The sequence below is a fragment of the Myotis nattereri genome (genome assembly GCF_964212035.1).
Source record: "Myotis nattereri genome assembly, chromosome: 17".
Lineage (NCBI taxonomy): Eukaryota > Metazoa > Chordata > Mammalia > Chiroptera > Vespertilionidae > Myotis > Myotis nattereri.
The window spans coordinates 52,839,949-52,853,517 of NC_138092.1; the positions used below are offsets into that span (position 1 = coordinate 52,839,949).

The window sequence follows — 13,569 nt, forward strand, 5'->3', positions numbered from 1 at the left end:
CCCCCCCCCCGAATGCACAAATTTTTGTGCACCAGGCCTCTAGTAATAAATAACACACGAATAAATTGTTTCATGTACTCACAACTGTAACCCTACTTTTGTCCACCCTGTGTCTGTACATAAACTGAACCGTACATTCCTTGAGGAAAGTTTTACTCCTTTTCATACTTCTGGTACTTAACAAAGCACCTCAACAAAAAGACTAATTTTTGAATATACAGAAATATCTAATATTTTTAAAAAGCACTTTGAAAAATTTTAGTTTTTCTCAATCAACAAAAGTGCTGAAAAACAACAACAACCCTCAGGCTAGTTTCCATGAAGTAGAAATCTTTCTTGCTTCCTAACAGTTGAGCTGAGAGTAACTTTCTCACAGTTGGGATGGACCACGAGGTCACCCGGTTCCACCTGGGAAGGGGATGCCCACTTGTCGCTTTGTCTGTGTTACACTCAGACTCTGAAGTGCAGCCAGACCTCCATTCAGGCTGCCCACACTGCCGTTATCATTCCAGATAACTGGCCTTGGTCCTGCTGACGGGAAAATCCACTCCCAAGTCAGACAGGGCCCCTATTCAGATGGGACCTTTTCTTAATCTTTTTATTTTTTTGCTGGGAGGGGCAGTTATGAAACCCTTTGAAATTGAAGGGGATTCATGGGAACCCAGAGTCAGTGTCAATGGGCACCTAATAAGATTTTAAAACTATTTTGCAAAACAAATAGTTTGTTTTCCCCTTATCAAATATTTTCTACTGGGAATGATTTGACTTGAGTAAGGTCTGGCTTCAAGTGACTTAACTAATGAACTGAGAGATTCTTGATGCTAGTTATGACCCAAATACATAGTTTACTCAGTAGCAGCATGTTCAAGGCTGTTCTTTTTGTTCTGCTGCTGGGACATCTGGGAAGAGCTTGTATTCCCACCAAAGGTAAACACAAGTTAAGATGGAAAGAAAATTAACCTGGAAATTTGTATAATGACAGTACTTATTGCAAAGAAAACTGCACAAAATAATTTTATTTCTACTGACAGCTATCAAATTTCACACTGGAAGCTCAATGTCTAAGGGGCTATATTCTCACAGATCTAAAGGCAACAATGCATGTTGGATTATGGAAGGCAGAGCTTCTGCCTACCTACATCTGCAGTCCAGACTGTGCCCTGACCACTTCCAGAAGTTTCCGACTGACGATGTCTGCAGCTACGACAGCACACACAGTAGCCCAAGCACTGTAGTGGCAAAACCAGTTTGGAAACTTTTTTATCTTACTCATAAGGCAGGTGTCTCTTTTGTAAGAATCTTGCAAAGCCAGGAAGGACTACACCCTGTGGAACTTCTAGATCAGAGGTGGAATATCAACGAATGTTTTATCAAGCTTTTGTTGATGCAAAGTAGTGATCCACCCACCCAAATGCCTGCGATTGCCTCTGGTAAATATTATCTTTTTATCCACTTTATAACTGGGCGAACCAAGCTTTGGAGAATGTAAATGACCTCCTTGATGTCACCTAACCAGAGGTGAGAAAACAAACTGCCATGTGATTCAAAATCGGACATCACACTGACACCAACACTTTCATTAACCAAATGCATGTAACTGTTGTTTAGCTAATTCACATACTATGGGAAGCAACATCAGTGTGAATAATACGGAGTGTGAATAAAAGAAAAGTTTTCTTAAACTTTGGAATGTGTTTCTATCCCTTTATTTGGAGATGAATGTTGCTAACATTCTGATCATTTTTTTTTAAATATATATTTTATTGATTTTTTACAGAGAAGAAGGGAAAGGGATAGAGAGTTAGAAACATCGATGAGAGAGAAACATCGACCAGCTGCCTCCCGCACACCCCCCGGGACTGGGGATGTGCCCGCAACCAAGGTACATGCCCTTGACCGGCATCGAACCTGGGACCTTTCAGTCCGCAGGCCGACGCTCTATCCACTGAGCCAAACCGGTTACGGCCTGATCATTCTTATTCCCCAACCCAGGATAGGTAATGAACACCCAGATTCTGGAGCGAACCTCACGCCCCTTTCCCTTTCCATGACGTATGGATTTGGAATTTCTAGGCCACGAAATGAGATGAATGTACTTATGAGGATAAAAGAACAGATTTGAAATCAGGATTGTCTGAAATATCTGGTTGCTGTTTTTGTAACTTGCGGGGGGGGGGGGGGGGGCGGAACAGGGAAGGTGGTAATGCAAATGTCATAGAAAAGTGAAAGGCAAGAGTACATGGGATGAGTCTGTGTCATTCGTGGGTTCTCAAGACCAGGCAGGTGATGCTTCAGGGAGAACTCACTTTGCTAGTCCTCTGTCACTGCGGACAAGTGCTTGGAACTAAAACGGCAGCTGAACGAATCAATTTGCAAGGGTGCTTCAGAGCTGAAATGTTATATTCTGAGTTTCTGCAAGAATTGCTCTTTGTGGTCAACTGAAGATTGGAAAGGAAGAGACATATTAAACACTCTGACAGATATTTTCCTACTTACAGGGTATGTGAATCAGTAAACTGCCTGCAGTGTGTAATAGCAAGGAAAATCCAGCAGTTAAAATTCTCCTATACAACACGGGGTTATAATTTTCATTAAATAAAAATAAAACAATATTAACTAAAAAAATAAAAGGAGTATGTACTTTTAGAAAATTTATGGGTAATTTTGAAAAGGAAATGTAAAGATTCAATATACTGAACACCAAAAACAAAGTCCAAACCATCCTAACACAAATAGTGATGACTTTTTTATGTTGATTCTACTAATTCATGAACATGGTATATTCTTCCACTTGTTTATATCTTCCTTTATCCCTTTTTTCAACATCCTGTAGTTTTGCGTGTACAGGTCTTTTACCTCCTTAGTTAAGTTTATTCCTAGGTATCTTAATGTTTTTGTTGCAATGGATTTTTTCAGTTTCTCTTTCTGTGGGTTCATTATTGGTGTATAAAAACGCCATAGAGTTCTGGGTGTTAATTTTGTATCCTGCTACATTGCCAAATTCATTTATTAAATCTAGTAGCTTTTTGGTGGAGTCTTTAGGGTTTTCTATGTATAATATCATGTCATCTGTGAATAATGACAGTTTTACTTCTTTTCCAATTTGGATACCTTTTATTTCTTTTTCTTCTCTGATTGCTATGGCAAGCACTACCAATACTATGTCGAACAGGAGTGGTGAAAGTGGGCATCCCTGTCTTGTTCCTGTTCTTAGGGGAAATGATTTTAGTTTTTGCCCATAGAGTATGATGTTGGCTATAGGTTTGTCATATAAGGCTTTTATTATGTTAAAGTATGATTCCTTTATTCCCACTTTGTTGAGAGTTTTTATCAAAAAAGGGTGTTGGATTTTGTCAAATGCTTTTTCTGCATCAGTTGATATGATCATGTGGTTTTTGTCTTTCAATTTGTTTATGTGATGTATCACATTTATCAATTTGCAGATATTATACCAGCCTTGCAACTCAGGAATAAATCCCACTTGGTCATGGTGCATGATCTTTTTAATGTGTTGCTGGATTTGATTTGCTAATATATTGTTGAGGACTTTAGCATCTATGTTCATCAGGGATATTGGCCTGTAGTCCTCTTTCTTTGTAATGTCTTTATCTGGTTTTGGGATTAGGGCAATGCTGGCTTCATAGAAAGAGCTTGGAAGTGTGCCTTCTTCTTGGATTTTTTTGAAATAGTCTGAGGAGGACTGGTGTTAGTTCTTCTTTGAATGTTTGATAAACTCCCCAGTGAAGCTGTCTGGATCAGGGCCTTTGTTTGCTGAAAGTTGATTACTGCTTCAATTTCATCAGTAGTTATTGGCTTATTCAGGTTTTCTGATTTTTCCTGATTGAGTCTCAGAAGATTGTATTTTTCTAGGAATATGTCCATTTCATCTAGGTTGTCCAATTTGTTGGAATAGAATTGTTTGTAGTTTTCTTTTCTTTTTTACAATCCTTTGTATTTCTGTGGCGTTGGTTATTACCCTCTTTCATTTCTGATTTTGATTATTTGGGTCCTCTCTTTGTTTCTTGGTGAGCCTGGCTAGAGATTCATCAAACTCGTTTATCCTTTCAAAGAACCGCTCTTGGTTCTGTTGATTTTTTTTTTTTTTGGTCTCTATGTCATTTATTTCCACTATGATCTTTATTATTTCCTTTCTTCTCCTTACTCTGGGCTTTTCTTGTTGCTCTTTTCCTAGTTTTTTAAGTTGTCAGGTTAGATAACATATTACCAGTTTTTCTGGGGTTTTTTTTGAGGTAGGCCTGTAGTGCAATGAACTTCTCTCTCAGGACTGTTTTCATTGCATCCCATAGATTTGAATTGTTGTGTTTTCATTTTCACTTGTTTCCAGAATGTTTTATTTCTTCTTTGATCTCTTTGGTAACCCATTCATTGTTTAATAGCATGCTATTTAGCCTTCATGTATTTGATTGTTTTTATTGTAGTTGATATCTAATTTTAATACTGATAACTTTTACATGTTTTATTTTTATAACATCTTGAATTTTTATATATTTTCTTCTTTTTTTCAAACATTAAGTTTTCAGCATTTTTTTCCTTTAAAGTGTGCACTCTATTGACCTGGTCTCAAGTCAATGTGCAGGTAAGACCTGGCTGCCTCCACACCCCAACCCACTCCAGGGGAACCAGAAGCCATCATGCATCTTAAGTTGGGACCAAAAAGGGGGCTATGATTGCTGACCATTCAAAATAAAACAAACCAAAATAAATAAAAAAAAGAAGTACTGAGCCCAGCATGTGTGGCTCAGTGGTGAGCATCAACCTATAAACCAGGAGGTCTCTGTTCAATTTCTGGTCAGGGTACATGCCCAGGTTGTGGGCTCGATCCCCAGTTGGGGGTGTGCAGGAGGCAGATCAATGATTCTCTCTCATCATTGATGTCTCTACCTCTCTCTCCCTCTCCCTTCCTTTCTGAAATTAAAAATATACATATTTCCTTAAAAAGTACTGAGATGAAAATGTAAAAATACGGATTACATACTTTACACAAAAGCAATGCATTCACCCTCCTGTGTGGGCTCAGGTGCAGACTGGTCCTTCTTAGTGAGAAGTGGGTGGCTTTGGGGCAGGCAAGGGACGTCCTGTGACAGGGCATCTCATGATATCCTGAATGGCTGTTAAAGAAAAGAACGTTGCCCTAACTGGTTTGACCCAGTGGATAGAGCTTCGGCTGCAGAATGAAAGGTCCCAGGTTCAATTCCAGTCAAGGGCATGTACCTTGGTTGTGGGCACATCCCCAGTAGAAGGTGTGCAGGAGGCAGCTGATCGATGAAGTTTCTCTCTCATTGATGTTTCTAACTCTCTGTCCCTCTCCCTTCCTCTCTGTAAAAAATCAATAATATATATATATTTTAAATAACGCTGTACAAAGTCCTTGACTGCATGCTAGCACTGTGAGGATGCTCGCTCCAACAGACTGCTGTCACCTTCACTCTTCCAGTTTTTAAATCCTGTGTCAAGTGCCAAAAAAATCAAAATAACAAATAAACAAAAACAAATAAAGCCATGCCAAATCTCATCTTATTTTCTGCACGTTAGGTTTTGTCAAGAAAGGGTATAACAAGTCACAGTCCACCAAGAAGCATGTGCAGTGGGTGACGGAGGGACCAGCCTTCTCACACCCCTATTTGCTGACCCCGTCTGCTGGAAGGTGGATAGGGAGTCCAGGATGGGGCCCTGGATCCACACAGAGTCTTTGCACTCAGGGGGCAAAATGATCTTGATCTTCATTGTGCTGGGAGCCAGGACAGTGATCTGCATCCTGTTGGCGATGCCTGGGTACATGGAGGTCCCACCAAACAGCACCGTTTTGGCGTAGAGGTCCTTAGGGGTATCGACGTCACACCTCATGATAGAGTTGAAGGTGGTTTCATGGCTGCCAGGATTCCATGCCTAGGAAGGACTGGAAGAGGGCCTCGAGGCAGTGGAACTGCTTGTTGCCAGTGTGCCATCTGCCTGAAGTTGAGGACATTATAACACAGCTTCTTCTTGATGTCACACACAATTTCCTGCTCAGCTGTGGTGTCACGTGAGGCTGTAGCCTGCTTCGTGAGGACCTTCATGAGGTAGTCATAATGTCCCGGCCAGCCAGGCCCAATGCAGGATGGCATGGGGAAGGGCGTACCCCTGAGATGGGCTCAGTGTGGGTGACCTGATCACTAGAGTCCATCACTGTCAGTGGTGCCGCCAGAAGTGAACAGGGACAGCCACATACATGGCTGGGATGTTGAAGGTCTCAAAACACCGTCTGGATCATCTTCTCAAGGCTCAGGGGGAACTTGGTGAGCAGGATGGGGTGCTGCTTGGGGGCCACACGTAGCTCACTGTAAAAGGTGTGGTGCCAGGCCTTCTCCATGTCGTCCCAGTTGGTGATGATGCCGTGCTCAACGAGGTACTTCAGGGTCAGGATGGCCCTCTTGCTCTGGACTTCACTGTCCACGTAGGAGTCCTTCTGGCCTAAGCCCCCATTATGTCCTGGTGTCTAGGGCATCCCACGATGGAGGGGAAGATGGCCTGGGGATATCATCCTTGCCCTCCCCAAGCCTGCCTTGCATGTGCTGGAGCCATTGTCAACCAGGAGCACAGCAATATCGCCATCGCAGTGAACTGGAAGCAGTGCAGACCTGCAAACATGGAGCAGCAGTGAAGGCGAGGGGCCTGTGCTGGCGGGTGGACAAGGTCTCCACAGTCTGGGCATTATTTTATAGAGAGAATTAAAGTCCTCTTGTATATTTGTTTTGCCTTCTCAGTAAATTTACCATATTGTATTTAACTCTTCCTCTGTTGCCAGAAATAAATACAAATAACATTTGTTGTGAATAGCTATGTGTATAAATATATATATACAATTTTCTACCTTTATCATTATTTATTCAAGATAGATTTGTAGAGCCCTGGCTGGTGTTGCTCAGTGGTTAGAATGTTGGCCAAAGGGTCATGGGTTTGATTCCCAGTAAAGAGCATATACCTGGGTTGTGGGTTCACCCCCCAACCCAGATTAGGGTGAGTGCAGGAGGCAACCAGTTGAGGTGTCTCTCTCACATTGATGTTTCTCTCCCCCATTCTCCCTTCCACTCTGAAAAAGCAATGGAGAGAGGATTAACAACAACAAAAATAAGGTAGATGCCTAGCAACAGATTTTTCCTAGCAAGAGGATCAAAAGATAGAACCAGTTAAAATTCTGTTACCGTTACAAACAGTATCTTACTGGTTCTATGGTACACGCTTTTCCCCACTTTGCTATCTGTGAAATTGGAAGGCCACATATACCCCACAGGATCAAATATCACTGTCTGTCGGGCATCAGCCACTGACCTGCTCTCACTTCTATCTGTGGGGACTTGATGGTTGCACCTATGGCAACAGGGACCCTCTCCAGTTCAGTCAGCAAGCCTGTTAGGGACCATCTGAAGAATGATGGAGAGTCCTGGTTATTCTCTAAAAACTTCCCACAGACACTTCCTCGTATTTTAAAGAAAACAAGGGTCTTAAAATTACAAAATGGGTTTTAGCCACTTGGAGCCCACACTGAAGGAAGGATATAACATTTTACCTTGGATGGCACAGAGGACAAACTTAATGTAGAAAGGCATGGGTATAACTCCCAGTGAAAGGGTGACACGAAGGAGTTGGACTCTGAATATAAAAGTTTGCTCACATTTTCTTTTTTTTATGTGTGCACTAGAATTATAAAATTTCAAATCTAAAGGAGTCTAAAAATAAGTATTAAATAAATGTTATAGCCGAAACCGGTTTGGCTCAGTGGATAGAGCGTCGGCCTGCGAACTGAAAGGTCCCAGGTTCGATTCCGGTCAGGGGCATGTACCTGGGTTGCGGGCACATCCCCAGTGGGGGATGTGCAGGAGGCAGCTGATCGATGTTTCTCTCTCGTCGATGTTTCTAACTCTCTATCTCTCTCCCTTCCTCTCTGTAAAAAATCAATAAAATATATTAAATAAATGTTATAAATGAAAGAAATCATGTTGAAGTATTCAGCAGGCATTAAATCTTTGTGACCAAGTTCCATGTTAAGGAGAAGGGCATCTTTAATTCGGCAAAGCACACTGTGGAGAAGGGTCAGATGGGAGGGCAGACTGAAGTTTTAAACAGGGTGACCAGCGTCAGCCTCACTGAGAAGGCCACATCTGAGCAGATCCTGAGGAGGTGAGGGAGTTGCCATGTGGCTATAGTGGTAAGAGTGTTACAGGCAGAAGGACTTGACAATGAAACTCCTTTGGAGAGACTGACTGCCTATTATGTTTGGAGACAACAGCATGGGGACATTGAGAATAAAAGGTGAGACTGTAAACTGGTTTATGTGTAGGGGCTTTTGACAACTGAATTAACTTTATCAACGAAATATAAGCTAAACATTTCCTATTCGCTATAACTATGTATTATGGTTTCACTCTTCACAGGTTCAGTTATTCATGATCAACCATGGTCTGAAAGCATTAAATGGAAATTCCAGAAACAAACAATTCATGTTTTAAATTGTGTGCTGTTCTGTGTAGCATAATGAAATTTCCAAACTATAAAAGTTTCAGCCACAGTGTGTGGTAAGTGCTTAGTTAAGATGGAAAAGGCATTAAACTTTAGCGTAGGTAAGTATGTACAGGAAAAAACAGGGTATACAAGGTTTCAGGCACCCACTGGGGGTTTTGGAACACACCCCACAGGGATAACAGAGAACTACTGTAGTTCTTTCTCCGACTTTCACTGTCATAATGTTAGGTTAGATTGAAAAGTGGCTTGAAGCTCTAATTTGGTTCATCAATTCAATTGTGTAAAAATTGCACAGCTGTATGTTAATGATTTGAATCATGTGCCTGAGGTCCCTTCACAGACTTAATTTAATCAGCGAGGCCTAGTCAGAACCAAGATGGCGGCATAGGTTAACGCCGGAGTTTGCTGCCTTGAACAACTACTTCAAAAGTGAAACCAAAAAACGGAAGGGACATCACCCAGAACCACAGGAACGCTGGCTGAGTGGAAGTCCTACAACTAGGAGGAAAGAGAAACGCATACGGACACTCAGAGGAGGCGCAGTGCTGAAGTCATATTCTGAGGTGCGGAGTGCGCGGAGCGGGCTGGCGGCGGAGGGCGCGGTTGGCGTTTTCAATCGGGAGGGAGTCGCAGACTCTGAGCTCCAGATCCGGGCGAGTCTTTAGGGACCCAGACTCAAACGGGAGAAGCGGGACTGTCTGACTTCGGTCAGAGCGAGTGCAGCTTTCTCTCCGAGGTTTGCAGCGGGTGCTGGGACTCAGAGAGGCAGAGCCCCTGGGGACAGGACTGAGAGCCGCCATAACTGCTCTCTCTGGCCCACCCTGTTGATCCTGTGCGACCCGCCCTGCCCAAGCCCTGCACAGAGGCATTTGCCGGATAGCCTCAGGCAAACGCCAGATTAGCACCTCCCTAGAGGACAGAAGTTCTCTCATTGCTGACACAGCTGATTCTCATAGCCACTTGGCCTGGAGGTCAAACCCTCCCTGGTATTAGCTACAACAATCAAGGCTTAACTACAAGACTGCACACAAAGACCACTAGGGGGTGCACCAAGGAAGCATAACAAAATGCGGAGACAAAGAAACAGGACAAAATTGTCAATGGAAGATATAGAGTTCAGAACCACACTTTTTTTTTTAAATTAAATCTTTATTGTTCAGATTATTACATTTGTTCCTCTTTTTTCCCCCATATAACTCCCCTCCTCCCAGTTCCCGCCCCACCCTCCGCCCTCACTCCCCACCCACTGTCCTCATCCATAGGTGCACGATTTTTGTCCAGTCTCTTCCCGCATCTCCCACACCCTTTTCCCCCCCAAGAATAGTCAGTCCATTCCCTTTCTATGTCCCTGATTCTATTATAATCACCAGCAGAACCACACTTTTAAGGTCTCTCAAGAACTGTTTAGAAGCCGCCGATAAACTTAATGAGATCTACAAGAAAACTAATGAGACCCTCGATGTTATATTGGGGAACCAAGTAGAAATTAAGCATACACGGACTGAAATAACGAATATTATACAGACTCCCGACAGCAGACCAGAGGAGCACAAGAATCAAGTCAATGATTTGAAATGCGAGGAAGCAAAAAACACCCAACCGGAAAAGCAAAATGAAAAAAGAATCCAAAAATGCGAGGATAGTGTAAGGAGCCTCTGGGACAGCTTCAAGCGTACCAACATCCGAATTATAGGGGTGCCAGAAGAAGAGAGCAAGATATTGAAAACCTAGTTGAAGAAATAATGACAGAAAACTTCCCCTACCTGGTGAAAGAAATAGACTTACAAGTCCAGGAAGCGCAGAGAACCCCAAACAAAAGGAATCCAAAGAGGACCACACCAAGACACATCATAATTAAAATGCCAAGAGCAAAAGATAAAGAGAGAATCTTAAAAACAGCAAGAGAAAGAAACTCAGTTACCTACAAGGGAATACCCATACGACTGTCAGCTGATTTCTCAACAGAAACTTTGCAGGCCAGAAGGGAGTGGCAAGAAATATTCAAAGTGATGAATACCAAGAACCTACAACCAAGATTACTTTATCCAGCAAAGCTATCATTCAGAATTGAAGGTCAGATAAAGAGCTTCACAGATAAGGAAAACCTAAAGGAGTTCATCACCACCAAACCAGGATTATATGAAATGCTGAAAGGTATCCTTTAAGAAGAGGAAGAGGAAGAAAAAGGTAAAGATACAAATTATGAACAACAAATATGCATCTATCAACAAGTGAATCTAAGAATCAAGTGAATAAAAAATCTGATGAACAGAATGAACTGGTGATTATAATAGAATCAGGGACATAGAAAGGGAATGGACTGACTATTCTTGGGGGGGGGGAAAGGGGTGTGGGAGATGCAGGAAGAGACTGGACAAAAATCGTGCACCTATGGATGAGGACAGTGGGTGGGGAGTGAGGGCGGAGGGTGGGGCGGGAACTGGGAGGAGGGGAGTTATGTGGGGGAAAAAAGAGGAACAAATGTAACAATCTGAACAATAAATATTTAATTAAAAAAAAATTTAATCAGCAAGTGTGGGAAGGGAGGGAGCTGACCCTGGGCACTAAGGTTTGTTTTAATCCCCCCCCCCCTTTATTGATTTTTAGAGAGAGAGGGCGAGGGATAGACAGAAACCTCAGTGAGAGTGAAATATCATTGATCGGCTGCCTCCTGCACACCCCCTACTGGGGATCAAGCCTGCAACCTGGGACCCTAAATGGTCTCTTCCTGCAACACCTAATCAGGAATATCACTGTTGTTAGCTTTTTCATTGATTACATACAGGGTGGGGTAAAAGTACGTTTATAGTTGTGAGTACGCCAGTTTATTTTATTATTATTTAACTAGAGGCCCGGTGCACAAAATTCATGAATGGGAGAGGGAGAGGGGGTACCCTCAGTCCAGCCTGCACCCTCTCCAATCCAGGACCCCTCGGGGAATGTCCGACTGCCGGTCTGTGCCCGCACTTTTAACAGATAACAGCTCCATTGTTGTTTCTTTTCATGCTCAAACCCATTGGAATTAGTAGGTATTCAAAGTGTGTATACATTTTGGGGGGACACCCTGTATATCTCTAGTCAGCAGTGAAAGGAACCAACAGCAGATTTGGAACCCCCAGACAGGGAACCTCGCTCACTCCCCACATGTCTCCCCAATTCATTTTCCACCTTCGTGGGCAGCAGGAGAATCAACGTTTTCTCTCATTAACTCGTAAAAGCACATCCTGTCACCCACTGCCCGGCAGGAGTGCGCTAGGCCCCACACGAGCAAGGCTCAGTCAGGGCAGCCTTTGCTCATTCATGGGTGCTGGCACCCAAAGTGCACATTCCTCCTCTGCAGTCGTCCCCACTATTCCACCATTTCATTGACAGCACAGAACTCCTCGCCTCCTCTGGGTTCCTGATCTTGAATGCTGACCAAAGGCATCTCAGCGAGGGCTGCCCGTGCCCACCAGGTGTGTCTGTCTGCACCTGCGCCCACCTCAGCACCTGCATTAGCCCCACAGAGGTGATCTCCTCACTGCACTGGCCTCTGCGGGAACAGGGCATCACCACTCCACCCTCTCACTGTCATCTCACAGGAGCCCACCCTCAGCACCCAGACACTCTCCAAAGGACATGAGCATGCTGGAGGGGACGTGCACACGTCCTGTGGGGGACACAGGCATGCTGGGGTTGATGAAAGTGTGGTGGAGGGGCTGGGGGGGGGACGGGGACGTGGGCGTGCCATGGTCCGGGACTGTTGCAGGTGCGTGTGGGTGACAGCACACTGGGGACGTTCACACGCCAGGGGGGAGGAGAAGATGCATGCACCGGAGGCCTGTGGCTGCGCAGATCCACAAACCCCCATGGTGCAGCCAGAAGGATTTCAATCTGGCCCACCACAGTGGCTGTCCCTGTGATCATGCACCTTCTGGGCCAGAAGGCAGGACTTGTGCAGCCACTCCTTGGCGCTGATGGCCTGCAGGCACTACTTCAGCTCGGCCCGCAGGCTACAGCCGCTGCCATGTGGGGAGTACAGGCTGCCCTCTGCCAGCCTGCCTCCCCCGCCCACAGGCCTGGCCTGGAGCGGCTGGGGTGGGGCGGGACGCCTGCCTTTGTCACCTTGGCAACGAAGCCAGGCATCCCGCCCCGGCTGCTCCACGGCTGAGCACGCTGCCCACTGGCCCAGAGCATCCTGCCCTGGCTGCTCTGCGCCTTGGCAGCCGGCTGGGGCATGCAGGAGGCTTGGCTTCCTTCGTCGCCTGGGCAATGAAGGAAGCCAGGTCTCCCACCCACTCTGGCCAGCTCCGTGGCTGCCACCCAGAGGCCGGCTGGCTCCATGGCTCCAGCTGGTGCCGCCATCTTTGTGGCTATGGGCGCTGCCATCTTTGTCACAGAGTGATGGTTAATTTGCATATTACCCTTTTATTAGTATAGATTACTGTGTCATTTTCCATACAAACTGTAAACCTCCTTTTGCTCCACCCTGTCACCCTGTATATACTTAAACTCCTATTTCATGTTTTTCTACAAGCAGTATCTCTTCACTTTGTCAAATAAAAATATTGTATCATCTCTCTTGTTCTTGTTTACATTATCATGGTCAACATTTACAAACTGTTTGTAACCATAAATATTGGATTCTTGCTTTGTCCACAGTTGTACTAGAAACGTGAAAATCAGTATCTACATGAACATAGCTCCCGGCCCAGGCACCTGTAGTCTATGGCTATACTACTCGGTTTTTATATACTTTTGTCTTATGCCCCTTCCCTTACTGGACTCCCAACAGCCGCTTTACTTTTGCCTTGAATTTTATAACATCCTAGGAATAGGTTCTTCCCACATTTCTGGGATCTGACCACACTGACAGACTCTTTTTTCTACAGGAAGTTCTCTTATGACCCTGTGGTCACTTTTCAATTTGGATGGGTGGTTCTCAGGCCTGCAACACAGTTGGCATCCTGGGACTTACCTTCATTGCTTTTCTGAGTTAGTTCCACAGTTCATAGAGCCAACCTGTTCCAATTTCTTGGATAACTTCCTTGTTTTCTCAAGTAACATCCT

The 13,569-nt window shown here is 44.3% G+C and overlaps 1 pseudogene across 1 annotated transcript; it reads right to left on the minus strand.

Moving 5' to 3' along the window:
• Positions 1-1,135: 1,135 nt before the first annotated feature.
• Positions 1,136-7,607, minus strand: LOC308533481 (actin, cytoplasmic 1-like; annotated as a pseudogene). Its single transcript has 3 exons — positions 7,568-7,607; positions 5,637-6,621; positions 1,136-1,200 (listed from the first exon to the last, which is right to left on the minus strand). The product of its transcript is annotated as an actin, cytoplasmic 1-like (transcript).
• Positions 7,608-13,569: the final 5,962 nt, after the last annotated feature.